This window comes from Euprymna scolopes, chromosome 21 (assembly GCF_053919585.1).
Source record: "Euprymna scolopes isolate OS-2025 chromosome 21, ASM5391958v1, whole genome shotgun sequence".
Classification (NCBI taxonomy): domain Eukaryota; kingdom Metazoa; phylum Mollusca; class Cephalopoda; order Sepiida; family Sepiolidae; genus Euprymna; species Euprymna scolopes.
In genome coordinates, this window is record NC_136502.1 from 2,464,174 (window position 1) to 2,492,015 (window position 27,842).

Below are 27,842 nucleotides of genomic sequence, written 5' to 3' on the forward strand. Positions count from 1 at the left end.
AAACTATTTAAGCGCTGCCTTAAGGAGAAGTGCTTTCCGACCCCCTGGAAGACCTCATCAGTTTGCCCTGTATTTAAGAACTCAGGTGATAAGTCATCTCCCTCTCAATACAGACCAATAAGTCTTCTCTGTGTTATGAGTAAGTTACTGGAATCCATATTAAATAGAGAAATAGTCAACCACCTCAGCAGGAATAACCTTCTCAGTGACACACAATATGGTTTCCGCTCTGCAAGATCTACCGCAGATGTGCTAACGGTTATATCCCACAGGATTAGTGAATCTCTTGACAAAGGCTTCCTTTCTAGGGCAATTGCTCTTGACATATCAAAGGCCTTTGACAAAGTATGGCATAAGGGTCTACTTCACAAGATTTCCAGCTATGGTATAACTGGAAATGTTTTCTCAATCATTAAATCATTTCTCTCTGATAGGCTCATAAGAGTAGTGGTAGATGGACAAAAATCGGAGGCCTGCAATATAAATGCTGGAGTCCCTCAGGGGTCAATCCTAGGCCCAACTCTCTTCCTGATCTACATCAATGACCTCCCTAAACACATACTTAAATCATTCGTTGACATCTATGCTGATGACACGACCATCTACGGCAACACATCAAAGGCTGTAAATGACAAAGTTCTCTCTGATTCTCTCCCCTCTGATCTCGAGCGCGTGGTTCAGTGGGGGAAGATGTGGCTAGTTACCTTTAATGCATCCAAAACCAAACTCTTATCCTTACATCATCAACGCTCTGATCCCCAGCTGGCATCAATTGTGATGGATGGCTCTCGTCTGGGTGAGGCCCCGTGTTTTGACAAGCTTCTGGGTTTGACCTTTACTCCTGATCTGAAATGGAACACGTACATCAAGTCTGTTGCCAAGGTCGCAGGAAAGATGGTGGGATCCTTCTACCGCTCCAGAAGATATCTCACTACTGATGCAATTCTCTATCTATATAAAAGCCAAGTACGGCCAAGGATGGAATACTGTTGCCATATCTGGGCAGGAGCTGCCAAAAACAGCCTATCATGCCTTGACAGAGTACAAAATAGACTTCGTGGTTTAGTGGGGGATACCCTTTTCTCTACCCTGCAACCCCTCTCCCACAGAAGAGAGGTTGCGAGCCTATCCTTGTTTTATCGTTATTTTCATGGCAGGTGCTCGTCTGAACTCCAATCCCTGGTCCCCCCTCGCCAATCTTTCACGAAAAACACCCGTCTAGCTGAATCCACTGTGAAAAATTTCCCCCACTCTATATCTGTGCCTAAATCAAAACGCGGATTTCATGAGCAAAGCTTCTTTCTTAGAACTGCACGCCTGTGGAACTCTGTTCCGTCTACCTGCTTACCCCCGGACTACAACTTGAATGTCTTCAAGTCTAATGTTAACAAATTCCTAATGAACCGCCCCCCTAATTAAACACTTCATAAAATCTCCTCACTAACGTGATGTACTTACAATAACCCTTATCCCTGAGTGGCTTCCGGGCCTTGATAAGTGGTGATCACTGTGTAAAAAAAATAAAATAAATAAATAAATAAAATTATTTAATTATAATATAATAAAGTGATAAAATAATAAAATGAGAAAATAATAAAATGATCAAATGATTAAGTAATAAAATAATAAAATAATAAAATTAGGAAATAATATAATAAAAAATAATCAAATAATAATATAATAAAATGATAAAACAATAAAATGATAAAATAATAAAATAATAAAATGATAAAATGATAAAACAATAAAATGATAAAATGATAAAACAATAAAATGATAAAACAATAAAATGATAAAATAATAAAATGATAAAATGATAAAACAATAAAATGATAAAATTATAAAACAATAAAATGATAAAACAATAAAATGATAAAATAATAAAATGATAAAACAATAAAATAATAAAATGATAAAATGATAAAACAATAAAATGATAAAATAATAAAATGATAAAATGATAAAAAAATAAAATAATAAAATGATAAAATGATAAAACAATAAAACAATAAAATGATAAAACAATAAAATGATAAAACAATAAAATGATAAAATAATAAAATGATAAAACAATAAAATAATAAAACAATAAAATGATAAAACAATAAAATGATTAAATAATAAAATGATAAAATGATAAAACAATAAAATGATAAAATGATAAAACAATAAAATGATAAAACAATAAAATGATAAAATAATAAAATGATAAAATGATAAAACAATAAAATGATAAAATGATAAAACAATAAAATGATAAAACAATAAAATGATAAAATAATAAAATAATAAAATGATAAAATAATAAAATGATTAAATGATAAAATAATAAAATAATAGAATAATAAAATTATGAAATAATGAAATAATAAAATAATAAAATAATAAAATTATGAAATAATAAAATGATAAAATAATAAAATAATAAAATTATTAAATTATAAAATAATAAAACAATAAAATAATAAAACAATAAAATTATTAAATTATAATATAATAAAGTGATAAAATAATAAAATGAGAAAATAATAAAATGATCAAATTATTAAGTAATAAAATAATAAAATAATAAAATTAGGAAATAAGATAATAAAAAAATGATAAAATTATAAAATAATTAAATAATAAAATGACACAATGATGTGTATTTATTTTTAAACTGAATACTACCTACATATCTAAAAATATCTACATAGCTAACGTTTGTTTTTACAATAATCAGGAAAAAATAACAACTGTAGCTAATATTTAGAGATTTTAAAAAATCGGAATTAAAATCAATAATAGTATCAGAGTTGATAAAAATATTACAATCATCATTAAATTCCTTCCCTCTCTTCCTCTTGGCCAAATCCATCTACTTCTCCCCCCCCCCTTTTCTCTCTCTCTCTCTCTCTCTCTCTCTCTCTCTCTCTCTACTATCCTTAACTTATAAATTGTATCTGTGAATTTTCCAACACTACAACCACTAATCATTATTTTGGTTTTCATAAAATAATGGTGTCATCCATTAAACTAGAGAGAGAGAGGGGAGGAATAGATATTTGTTATGAATACACTTCAGTTCATGCCTGACTCGTCCATCAAGTTTAAGTCATAACTATCCAACAGTCTAATCGACATTCAATTATATCCAGGGACACTTTGGTGATCGTTTCATCAATAGAAGGTGTGATCTTACATAGCCTTCACACTCACTGGATTATAGCCCCCTATATTTTCATCTCTGGAGTTATCTTATAAAATCATGTCCATCAAAACAATCCTTAGACAATTTCTGAATTGAAGACGGCCATTGCAATTAAAATCAGGGCATTGCCAAATGAAGGGGTGGTCAGGGTTATTGATAATTTGTGCATGTTATATGCAAGTGTGCACATTGAATGGCATTATGTTTAGTGTGTTTTGAGATAAGGATTTGCATCATTCTGTTGCACAACGGGTATAATTGCGAAGTACAGAGTGTCTGAAATAAGTTTCCAGTCCTTTTTGTACAGGCATTTAAAATTGTAGATTCTTTCAAATTTACTGTGGTATTGCTAAGTCCATCTCAAATAAACAGAAGTATATAGAAGCTAGAAATAATTGTAAGAGAGTGATAGAGACAGCTAAGACAGATTACTCTGAAGTCACCAGAAAACGCATCGAAGCACAGAAATTAGGAACCCGGGATTTTTGGAAAATCTACAACAGCGTAGTAAATAATAGGCAGTCAACTATTCCCCCACTATCAAACAATCATGAGGTTGCTTGCACGGCAACTGACGAGGCTAATATGCTTGCCAGTCGGTTTGCCTCAAACTCCACACTGGACCAGGTACACCACTCCCTCCCTGATTTTCCTTTGCAAACAGACGCCACACTAGATGATTTGAAAATCACCCCTTCTCAGGTACATGCTATTATAAAAAACCTAGACACCTCAAAAGCATGTGGACCAGATCTCGTCCCGGCTGTACTATTAAAAAAATGCTCTGCCAAGGTTGCTCCAGTTCTGTCCAAACTTTACAATAAATGCCTTAACGAATCTTGCTTTCCTGACTGCTGGAAAACCGCCTCTGTGGTACCAGTCTTCAAGAATTCTGGTGAAAGAACTGACCCACTAAATTATCGCCCCATTAGCCTCCTCCCGCTTTTTGCCAAAATATTTGAGGCCTTAGTTAATCAAGTCCTAGTCCAGTACCTAACAGCTGCTAAACTCCTGACTGACAAACAATATTGATTCAGACATGTTATCTTAACTGTAGTTTCTGAACGTATATACCGTTCATTGGACAAAACAGGGAGGGTAGAGCGGTAACCCTTGATATATCTAAGGCGTTTGACAGGGTGTGGCACGATGGTCTTCTAAGGAAAATTAGATCATATGGAATCACTGGAAGAATTCATAATGTTATTAAGAGAAAAATCCAAGTTGTCCTCGACGGTCGTACATCTAAACAATATGATATAAATGCGGGAGTACCTCAGGGGTCTATCCTTGGACCTCTATAATTCCTGATATTCATAAATGACCTCCCTGATAAAATTGTATCGGAGATGGGTATATTTGCTGATGACACCACTCTCTATAACAGATATGAGGGGAAAACAAATGAACACATATCCAAGGAAAAGCAGAAACACTAGAGGATGACCTCCAATCTGAAGTGAAATGGGGACAAAAATGGTTGGTCACATTCAATGCTGCCAAGACTAAGCTTGTTTCCTTCAATAACTACAAGAAACCTTCTCTACCAGTAATAGCAATGGCCAAGAACACATTGTCTGAAAGTACTTCTTTTAAACTCCTCAGCCTAATGTTTACAGGAAACATGAACTGGAATATATACATTGAGAGCATTGCCAAGGCTGCTGCAAGGAAGGTTAGCTCCCTATACCATGCTAGAAAACTACTTACGCCTGCCAGTATCCTATACCTCTATAAGTCCACCATTCGCCCATGTATGGAGTACTGTTGTCACATCTGGGCTGGTGCATTTGCTGCTTGTCTCCCGCTCCTGGACAGGGTTAAAAAAAGAGTCCCCAACCTGATAGGTCCTGAACTGTCATCTAGGCTTCAGCCTCTGTCCAATCAACAAGATGTTGCATCCCTCTGCCTGTTCTACAAATACTTTAATGGTGAATGCTCTGACGAACTGCAAACACTTGTACCTCCTCGACGTAACTACCCCCCGACAAACCCGACAAGCTACTAAGTCTCATCCCTTTACAGTAGAGATCCCTAGGTTTAATAAAGCCTTCTACTCCAATAGTTTCTTCTCCAGAACTGCTAGACTTTGGAACTCCCTTCCGGGATTCTGCTTTCCCAACTGTACTGATATGCAGAAGTTCAAGTGTAATGTGAACAAACATCTTTCTACTCATCTGCCTTCATAATGCCCCTGCAAATTAAGTCCCTGATAGTAGCCCCCTGCTTCAAAGTGGTACTGTGCCTTGTTTGGGGTGAAAATTGAATAAAAAAAAATAAAAAAATAAAAATCTTATAAGGTGACTGATCAATTTTTATGATTCCAGGTTCAAATGAACAGTTACAGCAGGAAATGGAATACACGCTACTAAAACCTGATTGTGTCAGATGGTGAATTTCAAAAATGTAATTTGGATGCAAGAACACTTTAGAAGAACGATGTGCAATGAATTCTGTTTTAAACTTAGAAAAATTGCCACAAAAATATATGGAATGCTTTAGACTAGCTTTAGACCATCTTGTATGAATCAAGCATCAGTGGCATAAAAGATTCAAGGAAAGCACGGAGTCTGTGAGAGATGATGAGACGTGTAGAAGGAGTAAGGATGTCAGAACACCAGAGTTGATTGGCCAAATAAAGAATTTCATGGATAAGGACCGTCATATGTCTAAAGAGACAACGAGTGCACAGTTTGATGGCAGTGTGGGAACTGTTCACATAATTATTCACAAGGAACTGATGATGTAGAAGATTTGTGTGAAGTTTGTCTCAAGGGTGTTTCATCCTTGTCAGAAACTATTCGACTAAGATACGCATCAAAACAGTTTCTCATCCTCTTTATAGCCCAGACCTTGCTTCCTGTAACTTTTGTTTATTTCCTAAACTCAAGGAAACCCTTAGAGACTGTCGATATGAGACAATTGAAGAAATGAAAGAGGACACATGGGACCTTCCAGTTGTTGGAATGGTATAACAAGTGCACTGCAGCTGGAGGAGATTACTTTGAAGGAGACTGGAGTTTCATGTGGGTACTTTCAATAAAATTGTCCATACAAAAAAAGTCAGGAAACTTATTGAAGGCAACTCATATTAATCACTTCTAAATTACTTCTGGGGTTAAAATTAAAATCCTCAATACAATTATGAATCACTTAAGACTTCTACCCGGTCATGGCTGATGCAATGTACAGATTCTCGAGTTTCATATAAAGATTCTTGAGTTTGATATAAAGATTCTCGAGTTTCATATAAAGATTCTTGAGTTTGATATAAAGATTCTCGAGTTTCATATAAAGATTCTTGAGTTTGATATAAAGATTCTCGAGTTTCATATAAAGATTCTTGAGTTTGATATAAAGATTCTTGAGTTTGATATAAAGATTCTCGAGTTTCATATAAAGATTCTTGAGTTTGATATAAAGATTCTCGAGTTTCATATAAAGATTCTTGAGTTTGATATAAAGATTCTCGAGTTTCATATAAAGATTCTTGAGTTTGATATAAAGATTCTTGAGTTTCATATAAAGATTCTTGAGTTTGAGATAACGATTCTCGAGTTTGATATAAAAATTCTTGAGTTCAAGAAAACCAAAAATGACATCATCTGAAATGTTGTGAGACTAACATCCATGATCAGAACAATAGTTTCAATAAGCCAAATAACAAAATTTATCAAATGGCAATAAAAAAGACTTGGATATTCATGATCAAAGCTTGGTGGACAAGTCAGGCATAGCTTCAAATTTATTTGTATCAAATATGATTGCATTGCAACAAGGGTTATGCATTTCTTTAACGATTCCATGGGTGGTATTTATTTTAGCTCACCTTACAAAATGACCAAATTAATTTATATGAATGGCTCTTGTCTCAAAGAAGTTCCCTTCTTTGACAAGCTTCTGGAACTGACCTTAAAATGGAGAACTTACATCAGATCTGGTGCCAAGGTCACTGGAAAAATGGTTGAATCATTCTACCGCTGCAGAAGACATCTCGCTCCTGATGCAATCCTCTATCTGTTATAGGAGCTAATATATCCAAAGACAAAGTACTGTTGCCACATCTGGGGAGGAGCTACTTAGAGTGGCCTATTCTGCCCAAACAAAGTTGAAAACTAGCTTCGAAATCTAGTAGGTGATGCCCTTTTCTCTTCCCTGTAATCTATTTCCCTCAGAAAAGACGTTGTAAGCCTGTCTCTACTCTACCGTTATTGTCATGTCAGGTGCTCGTATGAGCTTCATTCAATGGTCTCCCCTGCTGCCCAACTTTCACAAAGATCACCCGTCAAGTTACAGTCGCTACCAACAATTTCCCCTACTCTCTATCAGTGCCTAAATCGGAACGCAAATTCCATAAACAAGCCTTCTTTCCTAGAACTGCCCACCTGTGGAACTTTGTTCCGCTTGCCTGCTTTCCAACTGACAACAATATGGTCGTCTTCAAGTCCTTATCGTCGAGTGGTCTCCAGGCCTTGATAAGTGGTGCTTGCCATGTAAAAAATAAAAAAATGAATAAAAAGAATGAAAGATCTCGATTATAAACATAGTTTTTAAACATATTTCCACTGAGACATAAGGTGTTACTATTAATTAGGGCTACATTTATAGGGGCATTCTAAATAGGGAGTTGTGTAGCAAGATTTTTGTTCGCATTACATTTAAATTTCCGCATGTTGGTACAGTCGAGAAAGCAGGAGGCAAGAAAGGAATTCTTCGCATATGCGGCTTGAGGAAAGAATGTTACGTATACCCAGACATGACAGAAAAGAATCGACACTAAGATAAAGCCCTCTCCACCCCACATACACGTGACAATAAACACATGCGTACATACAGATGTACGCCAACATACGTATGCATGTGCACACGCATGCAACCATAATCACGTAGAGGCACACAAATACGCACATACATATGCCTATACATACATACACACACACATACATGTAAAATACACATGAAGGAACATTCCAAAAGTCGTACATAGTAAGTGATCAGCGGCTGGACCATTTTTGTCCCTTTTTTTTCCTGATTTTTCCCTTCCTCGTTACTTCATTTCCCACTCCTATTGTTTTCATATATAAGCTCCAAAGATACTTGTTGAGCTTTATGATGTCCAGGTAAGTCTCCTCTCATAGAATTGAGCTCTCTTGTTTCCTCTAACACTCTAAGCTATATATATATATGTATATACATACACATGTACAGTTTAAGTTCAACCGAGACAAATTAGTGGTTTGCACACAAGAAATCTCCTTTTTTGGTCATGTCATATCAAGGGATGGAGTGAAATCAGACCCAAAGAATATAGCGGTGATCATCCAGAGAAAACCACAAAAAGATGAAAAAGAAATAGCAAATTAACAAATAGCAAATTTTTGCCACAACTGGCAATGCTGACCAAGCCGCTCCGAGACCTGTTGACAAAAATGCAGTTAATCTCGACAGAACAGAAACAGATGTCATTTAACAGTGTAAACGAGGAAATAGGAAAAGCAATTGTGCTTAAAAATTTTTACATAAAAGCGCCAATAGATATATCATCAACTGGACTAGGTACAGCCCTCATCCAAAATAGAATGCCAGTCACTCTAGCAAGCAAAACCTTGTCAAGACTAAAGACAAGATACTCCAACATAGAATGCTAGCAGTGGTTTTTGGATTGGAAGAATTCCATCACATCTATGGAGCCAAGCAGTGACAATACAAACATATCACAAGCTGCTAGAATCAATAGCTTTAAAGAATCTTGTTAATGCACCACCAAGATTAGGATGAATGTTACTCAAAATCCAAAACTATGACTTCACAGTCAAATACAATATTGGAAAATCCATTTCAATAACCGACTGCAAGTCCAGGGTGTCACCAAGCCCAGGAGAACCAATCAAGGATGTATACATCAACATACACCTACTCGACGCACACCTCAATGCATCCCCAACTTGCCTACTAGATATCAAGGCAGAAACATTCAAAGACCCAGTATTAAAAGAGCTCACTAGCACCGTTATGTCTGGATAGCCAGCAAATCGATCCAACTGCCACTCTTATGTACAAGCTTTCTGGAACTATAGGGACGAAATTGGGCTCCAGCATAGGATACTCCTTAAAGGCAATAAAATCATTATACCTCTCTCACTTCAACTGGACATCCTTCAGCAACTACATTCCTCCCACCAGGGGATGGAGAAAACATGTTTACTGGCCTGAACAGCAGTTTTCTGGGTCGATATCAACAAGGACATAGAGGAACTAATTAGAGATTGTTTCACATGCCAGAAGTACCAACCCAGCATCCTGTCAGAGATACTACACCAGCATAAGACCCTTTCTTATCTATGGCAGTATGTCAGTACAGACATCTTTGCCATGGAAGATAAAGAATTCTTACTAGTGGGGGACCATTATAGCCGCAGCCCTTTCATACAGTGTCTCCAGTCGACCACATCAGTTGCAGTAATTCGACAAATGAAATTCCTGTTCAAAGAACGAGGCATTCCAAAGGCAGTATACAGCGACAATGGGGCACAGAATTCCCTACCCTGTCACCACATCATCCTCAGTCAAATGGATTCATAGAGAGGATGGTGGGAAACTGTAAAAAGTTGTTGAAAGCACGAGAGATGAACACAGACAGCTATCTAACAATGATGGCTTACAGAGCCACATCACTATCAGCTCAAATAAAATCCTGAACAGAAAACCCATGAGGACACTACTAGTATTGAAACAACTAGGAGATGAACAAACAAAAGCAAAAACGAAACAAAAAAAGTGGTATGAATGAAAGAATAGCCATCAATACACATAGTTACATACCAGTCAACAGGTTCATGTTCAGGAGAAAAAGAACCAGACTCTGGGAACCTGGAAAGATTGTGCAGATTGCTACCAAGTCAAGGTCATACCTGGTAAAACTTACCAGCAGTGTTATCTATTGGAGAAACCGGCAGTCATTAAGGCCAACAAAGGGCAAGGCGGACAACACAAAGTGCCAGCACCAACTGAAAATTTGTTGCGGCACACATCGAGTTCCTTACCTTCACAGCACTATCACAGCACAAGGCCCAAGACCAACCCGTGATTACCTCTCAGCTATCCCAGGGATCCATTCCCCTAGTTCTATCAACGCCTGCCAAACTGCATAGATCAAGCAAGGTGAGCAAACCTATACAGAGGCTCAACTTGTGACATAGAACAAATGAACTATCACCTCTCCTTCCCCACAAACTGTTTCCAGCCCATTACAGCCCAATATACTTCTCCTTTAATAGAGAAGGGAATGTTGTAGTATCAGCCCCATCCAGTCCTCCTCCCACTCCTCTCCCATATCCCTTCTTCCGGTTTCAGGCTGACAGTCAAGCAGTTCCAGTTTGTAGACTTAGTGAATAAAATGTGTTTCATTTCAGTCTCCTTGCATCCTCATCTAATCCCTAACCATCTGCACTTATCACTATCACAACAGAGAGATGTATGTTGATCCATCGTCTCCTCAATACAAACACACACACATGCGAACACACACACAAATGCACACCCGCATTAAGGCGACCTTGTGTCACATCCAATCCCTGTGGGGAAGCAGTACTTAAGGATAGATAAAGAATCTAAATTTATTGCACTTTTATCTGAGATATTTATTGTTTTGTTCCTGATTATATCTGCCCCCCCCCCCCAAATCAAATCGAATTCTTTTTAATCTTTGTTACAATATCCGGATTTTCATTATTGATTCATTTTGATAATTATTTTTGGAACGCTTGGTGCAGATTAGTGTTTGTCAAAACGAGGCTGAAAGGAAGAGAAAGAGGAATGAAGTCATTAACACTAATGAAGACGCGTTCAGTCATTGGTCGGTCCGAGAGTTTTTCAAATAATAAGCAATGAAATGTAAACATTTAGTGTTTTATCATATATACGGTATAATCACGTTAAAGTTAAGCAACATTCAGCCTGGTCAGTACTAAAATGGGTAACCATTCAGGAATTCCAGGTAATGTATGTTCTCTCCGCTTATCTCGACGTTGCTTCCAGTTGTCGTTTTTGAATATCATTATAATAATATCATTTTTGTAATAGCGTGAGAAAGGAACTCATAGTAATTTCAATGTGCAGTGTTTCTTCACCAAAGAAAGACGTTAGCGAAATGTTATGTAGGAAAAGGAAACATTCAAAAGAAACAGGGCAAAAAGAACATTGTTTGGCAACAGGTGCTGAACTGAAGGAGTAAATTAAAAATTGTCTCTTACAAAGTGATTTTATTAGTTGTATTGAACTATGTAGCACAATATTACTTTCAGAGTATTTATTAGTATTTACTAATTTATCTAATTTGGGTCAGTTTTATATTTAAAATAAAATAGATACTATTTTCATAGAAATGTTAATAAAAGTATATTTGCTGCGTGTTGTTGGTTTTTTTGTCCACAAAAACTATTTTTGGAAGCTACCCAGAAAAATATCAGCTTTATCAAAACATATTTGTTGATTAAATAGATTTCTCACTCTGTGGAATTTCCATGGGTTTTTTCTTTCTTTTTGTTTCTTTCCTTATACAGTATAATCACGTTGACACACCGGTTTATTAGATAACCAAAGTTAAGCAACATTGAGCCTGATCAATACTAAAATGGGTCACCATTTAGGAATTCCAGGTGATGTGTATTCTCTCTGCTTATCTCTGCGTTGTTTCCAGTTGTTTAGCACTTCTCCTTGCTACTAGATCCAAGCAGTGCTGATTCAGGAGAGGTTTGGCTGGCGATTGCACAATCCTCGCCTCACAAGTACTCGTGCAGCTATATTTATAGGAGGTATCCATTGTCTCTTCTTCGCTGATCCATGCATTTTTTACAATTTATCAAACAACTTTCGATTAATATTTCTATCATTAGTTGTAACGCTAACAAATATTTGACATGATTTTAAGATTATATATATACATCCCAGTTATGAGGAGGTGATCATTTACTTTTTAGTGATGTGTTCATGACATATTTTTTGGGTTTTACTTTAGGGTGATTTGTAAGGAGAAAGATATTTTTAGGATGAGCTGGAGTCATAGAAATAATTTCAGTGAAAAAGATTTGCAGGTTTTATATTCAAATGTTTGAAAATGAGAGACATTGTCATATGGTAAACAAAACAAAATAATAAGTTAAGAAAACATATTCACAAAAGAGATATTTTATATATGTTTAAAATAGAAATTTATATAGCAATAGGAAAAACATTGTTCGTGAATATTTTTAAAGTTCTTGTAAAAACAATGGATTCATTAGTTGAGACATTAGAAGAAGTTTAGATCGATTAATTAAGAGCAATGAGTTTCAGGGGTCAGGAAAATCATATTCAAAACTTCTCTGCTAAATGAAAAAAAATTATAATTAATTGAAAATTGTTTATAAGAGTCAATGTTCTTTCGTTTTTCATATAAGAAAATAAGATTTGGAAATATTTCAATGAATAAGGTTTAACAGATAGACAGACGATAATAAGTCGATGAATTGTGTGTGTCTGTGCGTTAATTAATGTTTGTGTGCGTGAGAGGAGGGAAATGTTGAGTAGACTCAGATCAGCTGGTTTCCACTGGTTTATTGAAAAAAAAAATTGGTTCTTTTAAAGGATCCGGGTAGCTCCCAGAAAAATAATTTCAAATAAATTCAGAAAGTTTTCTGATTGGTCCAAAATATAATTATTTGTTTTTATTTAGGATAATGTATGCACAAACGATATGCGTAAAACATGTTTTTGCATTTTGATTTTGAATGTCAATGTGTAAGCATCGAGGTTACACATATACATTCCGTTCAATTTTGCATAATAGTTTGGAGTGTTCACTAATGAGCCTGGAGAGCAGGGTTCAATCTTCATTCCACTCAAAACAAACACACAAAGAATGATACTTGATGCCTACTTGCAAAATACTCAGCATTATAACATAAGGATCAAGAATAAGTGGAGTGATCCTGGTAAAAGAGTGGCGTTAGTGCATAACTAATGAAAAGGTCGCTTTCTTTTGGGTTGTTTTCAAATACAGTTAACTACTTTAGATCTTAGGCAGAAGTTTTTTTTGTGTGGTGGGAGGACCTGTTTAAGGGTTCAAATTTGGTGGAAGATTTTGGAGCAGCCAGTTTCAGAGAAAGAGTTTTAGTGAAATTTTCAATTATTATAATAAAGTCAAAATTCTTAAATTTTTGTAACATATAAAATATAAATAATCGTTTAACATTTATTGTTTGAACAGTCAGGAATTTGTGTGAGTTTTTCTTTACAGGGGATACTATTTTCTTATTAAATTAAACATTTGTTCTAGATGATTGGAAAAGTTTTGGGAATTCTTGCATTGTCTCCCCTTCTGGTATGAACTCTTCAAATTGAAACCAAAAATGTTCTCCTGTGAAAATAGTGCACAAATTTTGCCAATTTTTATTTTAAATATAGATATTTAAAAAATTTTTAATCTGAAAACCTTTTTGGTATTATTGTTGACTAGCTGTCCATGTTCTTGCATTGCACGGAAAAAAAAAATTAATTTAAGAGACTTCATGATGGTACAGAATAGTTAACTTGTCTAAAATAGGAAGTTAAACAAAAACGTTGCAATATTTTTTGACTCATAATGGAGTAGATATTTAATTGATGCCCTCATCACCAATATGTGACACAATGTCAGAAAGTAGGGATCTAAGCAAGCTCCCCTAAAAGAGGGGCACTCTTGCGATTACAAAAATTGCTTGAGTATCCTCGTCGACATTTCCCGGTTGGAGCGCTTCAGGCAACAAGCAATAAACTTGCCCCATCTGAAATCCGAGTGGCAAGGCCTGGGAGGATGGACCTCCTGAGTAATACCCAGGCAGCGTACCGGCCCCACACCTGTCAGGCTGAGTGTCAAGAACAGATCTTTGATGAGTACTGTACCCAGTCTCCCAGCAGTCGAAGCTGCTAGGAGACACATCCCATCATGAGAGATTAATGATGGGGTATGGTCTCTCACAAGTTAGGAGATTCTATTTATAAACGCTGCTGCTAGGAACTGACGAATCAAATTAATTCACGTTCTGCTACCAACCAATCAGAAACCAGAATTGCTCCATAAAAATTAAACCTTTCCTTTAGCAATGTTGCATATGTTGCCTTCGTGTCACCACGGGAAGAATCTTTTGTTCTTTGGCTACAAAATTATAAAGTTCAGAACCTGTACAGAACAGCTGTCCACTGAGAATTCGTCATCTCCAGGACTTGTATGGAATAACTAAACATCGGAAACTCTTCTGAAACTAAACATGGCTTCCAACTCAAGAATCAGGTGGCCGTTTATTTCAGTTTTTTTTTTTAATTTTCTCATCAATTTGTTCAAGCTGGGGATGGATCATCCTACTGGATGCCAAATATTCACCCGCTAATCCAGATATTCCAACCGAGAGAGCGTTTTAAGATTCTGACTGTCCCTTTAAGTGCAATTGTTTGAATCTCTCTTGCACATGGTTCACCAGGTATACTTGCCAGGTAGTTTTTGAAATTCTTTAACTGGAATGATGGATATCTTCTTAAGATTTCAGTTTCTTTTCATGTCATACATAAGACTTTAATAGTTCACTATCTTTTCCCTCTCAGCTTTGTATAAGCCAACATCATCGGGGATGCTAACTTCTACTAATTCTTATCTATTGTGCAAGAAACCTACTCGCATCCAGCAATATCCTGTATCAACAAAGTAAAGTCAACATCCGCCCATGCATGGAGTATTGTTGCTATATCTGGCTTGTACATCTACCACTAGTCTCTCCCTCTTGGATAAGGTCCAAAAAAGAATCTCTAACCTAATAGGCTGTGGCTAATGTTTCAAAATGTCTTTGTCCGGTCTATATAATGTTCACATTTACTTTTGTTGCTGGCACAAAATATATATACACACTGACAGCGAATAAAAATCACAACACAGTTGATCTACAAAAATATATTGTTTTTATTTCACTCCAACAACCAGATTTTCTGTGACAAATTGTTATTCTTCTTTTCACATTTACTGAAAGAGGTGAGGGATGGCCGTGATTAGATGGTGAAGAAGAAATGGTGACACATGCTGCAGCATCTCTCTCTCTCTCTCTCTCTCTCTCTTTCTCTCTAACTGACTCTTCCTCTGTGATGATTGTATTTATAGTCACATTTTAGAATTTCTAATATTTTCTTTGTCTATTGTCTAAGCCTTTGACTGATATCTGCTCAAATATTTCTGGGTCAAATTATGCATTCCATTAGACAATGATGAAAATTACTGAAATCTTAACATTTGAATCCATTCGCATGTGTGCAACCTATTGAATGTTCTTCTTCATGGCATTGCCTGCCAATATCTAACACAACCCCTGTACCATCAGCACAATGTTGCATTGTAACATAGCACAGATGCACATATGTAAATACATGCGAAATGACGTCACTGGGAAAGAAAAAAGATCATAAAAAAGAAAAAAGAACGATCATGTGAGAGACGTGGATAACGTTCATGATCATGTGCGAAGCATGAAGGATACTCAGAAAGACAATCATATGAGGGATTTTGCAGCAATAAGAGAGAATGAGGAAATAAATGCTGTTGCTACAAAGAAGAAGCGAGTTGGAGTTATTTCCTATTATTTATCTTGCGACTGAGACTGGACACAATGTGTGTTGGTCCATGGATAACGTTATAAAAGACTTTTTTGGCACCATCTCACTAAAAAGGGTAAAAACAAAGACAAAAAAGGAAAGTTACCATAAAACCATACTGTCTCAAAGAAAGGAGACAAGAACTTCTCAGGTACATGCTATTATAAAAAACCTAGACACCTCTAAAGCATGTGGACCAGATCTCATCCCGGCTGTGCTATTAAAAAAATGCTCTGCCGAGGTTGCTCCAGTTCTGTCCAAACTTTACAATAAATGCCTTAACGAATCTTGTTTTCCCGACTGCTGGAAAACCGCCTCTGTGGTACCAGTCTTCAAGAATTCTGGTGAAAGAACTGACCCACTAAATTATCGCCCCATTAGCCTCCTCCCGCTTTTCGCCAAAATATTTGAGTCCTTAGTTAATCAAGTCCTAGTCCAGCACCTAACAGCTGCTAAACTCCTGACTGACAAACAATATGGATTCAGGCAAGCCCGTTCAACAGCAGATATCTTAACTGTAGTTTTTGAACGTATATACCGTTCATTGGATAAAACAGGGGAGGGTAGAGCGGTGGCCCTTGATATATCTAAGGCTTTTGACAGGGTATGGCACAATGGTCTTCTAAGGAAAATTAGGTCATATGGAATCACTGGAAGAATTCATAACGTAATTAAATCCTTCTTAAGTAAGAGAAAAATCAAAGTTGTCCTCGACGGACGTACATCCAAACAATATGACATAAATGCGGGAGTGCCTCAGGGGTCTATCCTTGGACCTCTATTGTTCCTGATATTCATAAACGACCTCCCTGATAAAATTGTTTCGGAGATGGGTATATTTGCCGATGACACCACTCTCTATAACAGATATGAGGGGAAAACTAATGAACACATATCCAAGAAAATGGCAGAAACACTAGAGGATGACCTCCAATCCGTAGTGGAATGGAGACAAAAATGGTTGGTCTCATTTAATGCTGCTAAGACTAAGCTTGTTTCCTTCAATAACTATAAGAAACCTTCTCTACCACCAATAGCAATGGCCAAGAACACATTGCCTGAAAGTACTTCTTTTAAACTCCTCGGCCTAACGTTTACAGGGAATATGAACTGGAATAGATACATTGAGAGCATTGCCAAGGCTGCTGCAAGGAAGGTTGGCTCCCTCTACCGTGCTAGAAAACTACTTACGCCTGAAAGTATCCTATACCTCTATAAGGCAACCATTCGCCCATGTATGGAGTACTGTTGTCACATCTGAGCTGGTGCATCTGCTGCTTGTCTCTCGCTCCTGGACAGGGTTAAAAAAAGAGTCGCCAACCTGATAGGTCCTGAACTGTCATCTAGGCTTCAACCTCTGTCCCATCGACGAGATGTTGCATCCCTCTGCCTGTTCTACAAATACTTTAATGGTGAATGCTCTGACGAACTGCAAACACTTGTACCTCCCCAACGTAACTACCCCCGACAAACCCGACAAGCTACTAAGTCTCATCCCTTTACAGTGGAGATCCCTAGGTGCAAGAAAGCCTTTTACTCCAATAGTTTCTTCCCCAGAACTGCGGGTCTTTGGAACTCCCTTCCGGGATTCTGCTTTCCCAACTGCAATGATATGCAGAAGTTCAAGTGTAATGTTAACAAACATCTTTCTACTCTTCTCCCTTCATAATGACCCCGCTAATTAATTCCCTAATAGTAGCCCCCTGCTTCAAAGTGGCACTGTGCCTTGTTTGGGGTGAAAATTGAATAAAAAAAAAAAAAAAAAAAACTAAACAAACTGAGAGAGAAAACTTGAAAAATAAATTGTAAGCCATTTTTTTCTTTTTCTTACTTTCCTTCACCATCGAATTTCTTCTGTTTATTGTTTTAGTTGCTAAAGCATGTTTTGTGGTAACCTTGAATTAACAGAATGTTATCTTTGATGTTAGACAGGGGTTCTAACATAATGATTCAGTTATTTAATACTAGCGAGGGGACGCCCAGCTTTGCCCGGTCGTAAAATACACTTAAATATTTAAATTTGTCCAGATTTCGTAGATAGTAATATAAAGTCGTGATTTTAAAAGTAAAAAAAAAGTAGAATTTAAGCTACAATTGAAACTGAAAGCAAAATGTAGTACTTTGGTCCAGAACGACATTTTAGACACATTTAGTCATTACAAAAAAATCCTAAATTTCATCCTAGGAGCAATACCATCACTATCACAGCATCGTTAGGGGAAGTAGTTTCTATTTTTCCCCTAAATATTAAGTCCTTCTAACGCCCTCAGTCAAGACCGGGAGGAAATATAGACATTCTACAGATATTGTGCTTGCACCCTTCGTAACTGGATTATAAACTCATAGACATAACATAATATTTTCATTTCTTGATTCCAAAATAATAAATTCTCCCTTCTCAAATTCTGTTCATTCTCATTGGCTGAGAGCTGACAATTCGGTTATTTTGGAATCTACCTTTTAATACATAAATGAATGCTCCAGAACTTTTCAAATATTGTGGCACTCTCTACAAGAGGCAATCGTTTTAAAAAAATAAACCAAATACAAACATAATAACCGCTCATAAACAGAAACTTAAATATTGATAACCTTATACTTTCCTATGCACACATTAAAAACATGCCATTACCCCCTCCCCCAAAGCAAAAACAAACTCTGAAAAAAATATTGTTTATTTTTCAATTTCGGAGTGGCACAGTGAACCTTACACTATGCTATTTTTTTGCTTTCTTTTACACTACCCGTCCCTAATTTTTTTTGTTGGTTTATAGTATTTACACGTGGGTAACCTGATAACAATTATCATGGTTAAATTTGGGGCAAATACCTTAATCCTCCCCCTCACAAAATGGTGTGTCTATTCTGATAGCTATTATGTTTGATTTTAAACAAATTATACTTTCTGTGGAGTATTATTTTAGTTCTTTTTTCCAGACTGTATTGACACTGCACGTACATTACCTTTGTTTTATAGGTAAATTTTTACCTTATCTTCACCTCCACGCTTTTCTTTAAAATGAGCACTTTTGCAGGTTTTCGACTATGCTGATTAAGAAAATCTCATTTATATCTGGCAGATACAAGTAGTTTTCAAGATATAAATACCTGTATTATGCGCTTTAAATCAGTGTCCACCAGATTTGTATGCATGCGTGAAGAACAAATCTAATTCTATTCAACCAATCTTTTGTTGATTTATAGTATCTGTGGGTGGGTATCCTGACAAAGATTATCAAGGTTAAATTTGGAGCAAATATATTGACAATCCCCCTCACAAAATGGGGTGCCTATTCCGATAACTGTTCTAAACATGGTTGGGGGTGTCTATTCTGAAAGCCATTCTTAACATTGGGAGGTCGGGGGTGTCCATTCTGAAAGCTGTTCATAACATAAGGAGGTTGGAGCTTGGGCAACAACAACAACAGTACTTTAACTTCTACCGGGCAACGCTGGTTAACAGGTCCTGCTAGTATATATTATTATAGCGTCGTGATTTCAAAAGTCAAAAAACGTATTTGGGTGTCATCAGCTAGAGTTAAAACCGAAAGCAAAACTGTAACATTCAAAGCTGGTGACGTTACCACTATCCAACGTAACACGCATATGAACTGATTAAAAATAAACTAAGATGAATGTACAAAATGTATAACGATTTTTTTTTTTTCAATCCTTGTTTTATCGTTATTTCCATGGCAGGTGCTCGTCTGAACTCCAATCTCTGGTCCCCCCTCGCCAATCTTTCACGAAAAACACCCGTCTAGCTGTGTTATATAGTGGGGTGTAATAAAGGAGATTGTATCATAAAGGGAATAGTGTCAAGAAGGAGATTCGTGTACGTGATCGTCTAGTTTCTAATCTTATTGTTCATGTCTTCGTGGGCGTGTGTTTGTGTACATGCATTTCTTAACATACCTTTATTCATGTGTCGTCGGTTGTTCCTCTGGTGTTCATCGTCTCTTGGAGGGGAGCTGGCCTGTTGGATGAAGAATTCACTCCAAGATGATAATTAAGGTTTTATGTTTTTATTCACCTTCCAGAGGTCGACACAGAATGGAGGTGAACCTTGCTTGCTTGATGGTACACGTCAGCGTCCTCCCCAGCCCAGGGGGGGGGAGACAGCTGAAAAGACGTCTGTCTTCTTCAACACCCGAAACCAAACTGCCAAGAAAGAATCTGCTAACCTCATCACATGACACCACGTCATCTGGTCAGCTGACCCTTCTTCTGCAAACGTGTCCACTGTCCACGTTATTCACCTCTCTCTCTCTTTCCCTCCCTCTCCCTCTCTCTTTCTCTATTCTCTAATAGAGACACAGAGAGAGAAAATAGAAAGAGTAAGAAAGCCAGAGAGGGGGGGGATGCTCTTTAACAGCTGAATCCACTGTAAAAAATTTCCCCCACTCTATATCTGTGCCTAAATCAAAACGTGGATTCCATGAACAAAGTTTCTTTCTTAGAACTGCACGCCTGTGGAACTCTGTTCCGTCTGCCTGCTTCCCACCGGATTACAACTTGGATGTCTTCAAGTCCAACGTTAACAAATTCCTAATGAACCGCCCCCCTTAAGTAAACACTTCATCAAATCTCCACACTAACGTAATGTACTTGCAATAACCCTTATCCCTGAGTGGCTTATGGGCCTTGATAAGTGGTGATCACTGTGTAAAAAAAAAAAAAAAAAATCCATTCATTTGAGGCCCCTAGCGCCGCTCTGCGATATTTAGTTTTGGAGGAGATAATTTGAAAATATGGAGAACGACAGACAGACAGGCAAACATGTAGCCTTTTATATCAACCAACCAACTTGCCTTGGATTGGAAGGAATGACAAAAAATAAATCACATGGGTTTGCAATTTGCACCACGCGGAAGATGCAACATAATAAGAGAAAATCATTTAGAAACACTTTTAAGTAATTCATGTGAAAAACAAAGTAAACTAGTCGTGAATAAAAATGGCAACCCCATGTGAGAGCTAAAATCTTCAATATAAGCAAAACAGGCTTTAATATGTTAATTATTAGGGCTATGACAACAGTATATTCTTTTCATTGTTTTGACTCTCGAGTATATATCCGTTCCTATCTTATATGCTTGTATATAGAGTGATGTGATTCTCTGTTGATTAACTGTGTCTAACTCTGTCGGATATATACTCGAGAGTCAAAACAATTATAAGAATATGCTGTTATCATAGCCCTAGTTATCACTTCTATTTTTCTAAATCGGAAGAAATATTATCGGATTCAAATTTCAAGTTACACCGGATTTCTGCCATTTTTTCACCGGTTTTTGAAACCCGGATAATTTTTTTTTCACTGACAATATTTGAAGTTACGCCTTTAAAGGAACTTCGAATCAAATAACTTCCTTTTTATTTTGTGTAAGAATAAGTGCAGAAAAAATATAATTAAACGTAGAAAGTTTTCATTAAAAAAAACAAAAACGATTACGCGTTTTTCCTACGTATAAAAAAAAACATATGCCAAATATTTATTATTTTCCCATAGAGTTTTACAAATGAAAAAGTCGTTCGTCACTTTTTTTTAGTGTTTATCTTGCTATGGCAAGTTGAAAGGAAAACCTATTGATCAGTTTTAGTTAAAGGATTAAATCGGTGATATATATATATATATATATATATATATATATATATATATAATATGTGTGTTTTTTGTATAAAAATAGGACATGTCACGACAGCATGGTCACAACGAATATAAAAACTCAACAATAGAAACGATTATTTGGAAACTAGCACATATCAACACCTGCTACACAAGTAAGTACTCTCTTTGTTTTTTCCCTCTGAATAATTATAATTAAAGGTGAATAACAGTTCAATAAAAACTCATAAATAGCTTAATTAATTAATCGCTTCAGTTCTTCATAATTTAATTTTCCTAGGCATGACGGCCCGAAAAGGCCACTCGAGAATAAGGATTAAAGAATGTAAGTTGGTAGTGTTCGTTAATGTAGATTGGATAAAATTTGGATTATTTAAGGGGACGGCTTAACAAGAACTTGTTTACATTGGACTTGAACGCTCCCATATTGTAGGCTCTCTCCTTCGTTACCTTACATATGTCATAAGCCCAATACTTTGTTTCTGGTGAGTTCCACCCTCCCAGGCTGTGCTTTCTCGCCCCTTTCAGAAGGGGTCAACTTATTGATAATCGCCTGGGGCGCTCCCATCAGAAAATGTGCACTGGCTTTTCAAAAAACTACCCGACCTTGTGTCTAACTTGCGAGGAGATACATAAAACAATTATGGGGCATTTTTTTTTTTTTTTTACTTGAACTGCAGGCAGCTCAACACTCAACATTCATGGATATTGAGATCTTTATTATCCAAAGTAATCCCTTATGTTTTCACTGACTGCCATGTTTTTGGTGCTTGTGCAGTTTACCGAAGACATTAAAAAAATGAAGATATTGAGGAAAAAAAAAACTGTAAAAAAACCTATATTCTACTTAGCCGTTATGGAATTAAATTCCCATTAGAAAAAAATTCACTTAATTTAATCAAGTATTTTTTTTTTGTACTAGTGCAAGGTGCACTTATTGATCTGTGCTGAAATAGTAACGTTATTAGTTAGAAAGCCATTCTTAACATGGGGAGAGGAGGGTGTTTTGTACTTATTCTGTACTTTAACCGTACAATTAAATAAAACCTATCACAAAACTTTAATTAAACCTGAAAATACGATTTAAAAAATAGCGCGGGTCAATAAGTGCACTAGCACCTTTTTTTTTACAGAAGAAAATCAAATTTTAATGAGATTGATCGTATCCCGGCCATCTTGCAATCTTGCTAACGAGGAGGGGGGTACCAAGGGAGATAATTCCAGTCCATCACTACGGTACTCATGCAGAAAGTGAGTGAGTGCCGTGCTGAAATAATAACGTTATTATTTTAAAAGCCATTCTTAACGAGGGGAGGGTGTTTTGTACCTATTTTGTACTTTAACCTTACAATTGAAAAAAAAAAAAACCCAAAACTTTAATTAAACGTGGAAATACGATTTAAAAAATAGCGCGGATCACTCTCTGCATTCCTTTAGTTTTTTTTCACATATCTATGCCCGTTTTTAATCCCTTTTTTCATTTTGTCCTTTGTTAATCCCTTTTAAAGGCACCCCCTTTGCCCCTTTCCTCGTCCGCAGAAATAACCAAGATGGCCGTGTCCGCGTGTCGTGTTGTACGTACCTGTTATGGAATCAAGTTCTCATAAAAAAGCGTTTAATTTGATCAAGTAGTTTTTTTTTTTTTGATAAAAATCAAATTTTAATGAGATTATTTCATCGCGATGAATCTCATTAAAATATGATTTTCATCTGCAAAAAAACAAAAAACAAAAAAAAACTACTTGATCAAATTAAACGCTTTTTTATGAGAACGTAATTCCATAACAGGTACGTACAATGTAGTTCTTTTTAAATATCTTCGTTTTTTTTTTAAATGTCTTTGTTCGTTTTTAATATCTTTGATAAACTGCACAAGCACCATGTTTTTTTAAGTGAACAACTGAACAAGTACTGATGCGGCGTGTTATAAGACACCTCCTCCTCCTCCTCATGTTAAGAATGGCGACAGCCACTGAAATTCATTAAATAATACATTAGAAAAAAAGTCTTATTATCCAGAAAACTACTTGTCTGCCTCAAATTTGAATGTGATATTCGTTTGCAGCATACCCCAAAACTTATTAAAGTTGTCATTTTAAAGGTGAGTGTTGAGACTCAACAAGTAAAAATTTAGCGATGGTTTGCTCAGGGGGCGGATCCTTAAAGTAAAATGAGTCATGTTTCTGTCCAGTCTTAAAAGGCCATCCTCCAAGGCATCACTTGACATATTCCAAAAATCACAAAAATTGAACAAATATTTTTTCTTTATTTACAAAAAAACAAATTTGTCATTTTTTTTTTTTTTTTTTTTACCGAATATTGACAGACGAGACGATGTATTTCTAGAGGAAATAATAAGGGAGATAATCAGTGACTATTTGGACAGTTTCCACATGCGTTTCAGTTTACTGACTATGCAATTTCTTAGGATTTTCAAATTAAATTCAATTTTGACAGCATTTTTTGTTTATTAAATTGTTAGATGAAAGTACAAAATAGTTAACAAAGTTCCCCTGCCCATGTTAGAAATTTTAGCAAGGTTCATAAACTGCAGAAGTACAAAGCTTTCTAATGCACTACCATAACAAATCCTATCTGACAAAAAAATAGTTTGAAGACGAGAATGGTTCTATAAAAATACTCAGTGTTTCTATATAAAACAAAACTAAAGCATCTTTTGCCAAACTAAATTTAAAATGACGTTTCTAAATTTTTGAGATGAGGATTGGTTATTTGTATTATTATTTATCGGACTACTGTTCTCATCGTGTGATTTTCACAACGTTTTGGTCGATATAACCTCTGACCTTTTTCAGGTGTATCTTGTCGAACTCGGGAATGTTTCTGTCTAACTCGGCTATTTGGACGCAATTTCGAACGGAACCCTTTATTTACTTCACGGGGGTAGCGTGCTCTTGTTCCGTCAGCCATGACTGGATAGAGGTCCTAAGTAATTCACAATTGTATTTTTCGGTCGCCCACACTGAGGATTGAACCTTCAACCTTCAGGAGAATATCACTTTTACAACTGATATTTCCCAGTACTTTAACCACTGTGCCATGGTTCCACTCAAAATTCTGTCCAAATTCCCGAGTTTGACAGAAATATTCCCGAGTTCAACAAGATACACCTGAAGAAGGTCGGAGGTTATATCGACCGAAACATTGAAAATCACACTCAAGATAAGAACAGTAGTCTGGTGAATAATAATACAAACTAAATTTAAAATTTAGATTTAAAGAAAAAGTTTGGTTCGTATTGTGTAGAAGTACCAAATACTTTGATTTGTGTGAAAGAGGTAGATTTGCCATTTTGTCGATGGCAAACTTACATCTCTAACACAGTTCTGAAGTTTTTAGATGAATGTTGTTTTTACAGTAGAACCCTGAGATACAGCATTAATATGTTTCAGGGTTCGGATCGTAACGTGAACTCGCTGTATGGCGGAGCCTAAGCAAAATTTAATACAGTACATATTAAAACTTAGTAACAAAATACAGTACAGTTTATAATACACATGTATATAATCAAATAACATTATAAATAACACGATAATCAGGGGCCGGAAAAACATTGTATTCCACATCATAACTTGAAAAAAAAACATATCCCAGGGCCACCGTATCCCGGGGTTCTACTGTATTAGTTGTTTTGATTGGACAATTGTTCTTATCTTGAGTGTTATTTGCGTAACATTTTGGTTGATGTAGCCTTCGACCTTCATCAGACATGTTTGTCGCCATCTTGGAAAAGGAAGGAGAAACGTTACTGGCTCTGTAGATGGTTTCGTATTCTTGGAGTTTTTTTTGTTTTTTTTGCCATGGTTTCGTATGTGTGAAAAAAATCTATAATTTCTGTCTATCCTGTTTCCCAACCTTATAAATAATTCAAGCTCTCTCTATGCCTCAACCGTCCTGGGCATGACGCAAGACGAAAGACCCCAATTTAGGATTGAGTATCTGCCTGTTTACCGTTGTAGCAAAGCACAGCATCAGTTCATTGTGCAAATCTCATTCCTCCAGTTTCCAAACCTAGAACCCCATCTTCCAACGTAGACCCCTACTACCAGGTCTCCTTCTCCAACATCAGGGGTCTACGTTCCAACCTTCCAGAGATTGAAACCCAATTACAGGAGACGAAACCGAACATATTATTTCTAAGAGAAACTGGAATAGGGCCGACCACTTCCCTAGATGAGTTCATAATTAACGGATACTCTAACTTAACAGCTAAATCTGACCCCCAAGATCGCCATAGGCATGGAATATGTGCCTACATTAAGGATGGCTTCCCGTGTGGCAGGGATATCTCTAGAGAAGATCCTAATTTACCCTATATGTGCTTCAGGGTTGATGGCCCATTTTTATCACTTTCTTCAATGTTTTCCTACGCATTTTTCTCATTCTCATCATTCATCATCGTTTAAACATTCATGGCATGTGTTGGACTACTTTAAAAAACTGACTTCCAAACTAACTTATCTTTGGCCAGGTCTTTATTTATCCCTCTTTACCTGAAGCCCATTTTTATCACTTTCTTCAATGTTTTCCTTGGCCTTCCCCTGTGATCTGACCCTGCAACCTAAATTGCTATATAATATTCCAAGAAGTGGAGCCTCAACAAATTTTAAAATACCGAAACGAAACAAATTTATTTAAACTCCTGTAAACTAATCTAGTAACATTCTACTCTAGAAAAATAAACTTTTTAGAAAATTTAAAACAAACTTTTTAGAAAATTTAAAACAAACTTTTTAGAAAATTTAAAACAAACTTTTTAGAAAATTTAAAACAAACTTTTTAGAAAATTTAAAGCAAACTTTTTAGAAAATTTAAAGCAAACTTTTTAGAAAATTTAAAGCAAACTTTTTAGAAAATTTAAAACAAACTTTTTAGAAAATTTAAAACAAACTTTTTAGAAAATTTAAAGCATCTTGTTTGTGAAGATAAACTTTTTAAGAAATTTAAATCTTTCGATGTCAATAAACCTTTTCTTGGCATTAAATGACCCCTAGAGGTTGAAATGCCGTTAAGCAAACTCACTTGTTATACATCTACTAACACAAGAACTCTCATCCATTCTTTTAATGTGACCATACCATCAAAGTCTACTTTTCTGCATGCGTATTCCTATACCGTCCATATTTAATATCCTCTGAAGTCATCAGAACTAAGCCTCTCTTAAAGACTCGCATTTATCATCCATTGTATCATTCTCATATTCCTTTTCATGCAACGCATGTCCTCAACTCTCACTGGTCAGGTTCCACTACATCATTACACTTACGAGCCTAATATTTTGGGCCATTAAAAATGAATGTGTTAAATCTGTTGCTCCAGGCTTATAGTAACGTCAAAATCGTTGTCAGTGTACTCGAAAATCCTTAAAAACACAGATTGAAGACAGAAGTTATTCTATAAAATTACTCAATAACTCAATTCCCCCTCCTGAAGAAGAAGGTAATGCCTGAATGGAATGTCTTTTCACATTGTAACAAAAAAGGAAAAGAATTTGGTGCTAGTGCAGAGAGTGATCCGCGCTATTTTTTAAATTGTATTTCCAAGTTTAATTAAAGTTTTATTATGTTTTTTTTTATTCAATTGTAATGTTCAAGTATAGAATAGGTACAAAATACCTTCTCCTCCCCTTGTTAAGAATGGCTTTTTAAATAACGTTATTTACGTCCGGATCACACTCTGCACTAGTACCGAAAATTTTCCATTAAAATACTTGTAAAACAGGCACATATATGCCACATTTCGTCAATGGGAATAGCATTTACTTTAAGTAATAAATATAGGTCCTGAACTGTCATCTAGGCTTCAGCCTCTGTCCCATCGACGAGATGTTGCATCCCTCTGCCTATTCTAGAAATACTTTAATGGTGAATGCTCTGACGAACTGCAAACACTTGTGCCTCCCCGACGTAACTACCCCCGACAAATCCGACAAGCTACTAAGTCTCATCCCTTTACAGTAGAGATCCCTAGGTGCAAGAAAGCTTTTACTCCAGTAGTTTCTTCCGCAGAACTGTGGGTCTTTGGAACTCCCTTCCGGGATTCTGCTTTCCCAACTGTACTGATATGCAGAAGTTCAAGTGTAATGTGAACAAACATCTTTCTACTCATCTCCCTTCATAATGACCCTGCTAATTAAGTCCCTGATAGTAGCCCCCTGCTTCAAAGTGGCACTGTGCCTTGTTTGGGGTGAAAATTGGATTAAAAAAAAAAAAAAATTTTCATTCTCAGCTGGTGCGTCTACCACTAGAGTATCTGTCTTAGTGTTCATAGAAATAGTCTTCAATCCCACACCACCAACCCAGCTTTAACCCCGTGTCCTATCACTGCAATGTTGCATCTTCGTGCCTATTT

General features: G+C 36.2%; 1 protein-coding gene across 1 annotated transcript in view; it reads left to right on the top strand.

Moving 5' to 3' along the window:
• Window positions 1-21,098: 21,098 nt before the first annotated feature.
• Window positions 21,099-27,842, top strand: part of LOC145241967 (solute carrier family 68 member 1-like) — a 90,277-nt gene continuing 83,533 nt past the window's right edge. The window contains exon 1 of the mRNA XM_080104835.1: window positions 21,099-21,625. The gene's annotated coding sequence lies outside the window, so the exon portion shown is untranslated. The remainder of the gene's footprint in view (window positions 21,626-27,842) is intronic.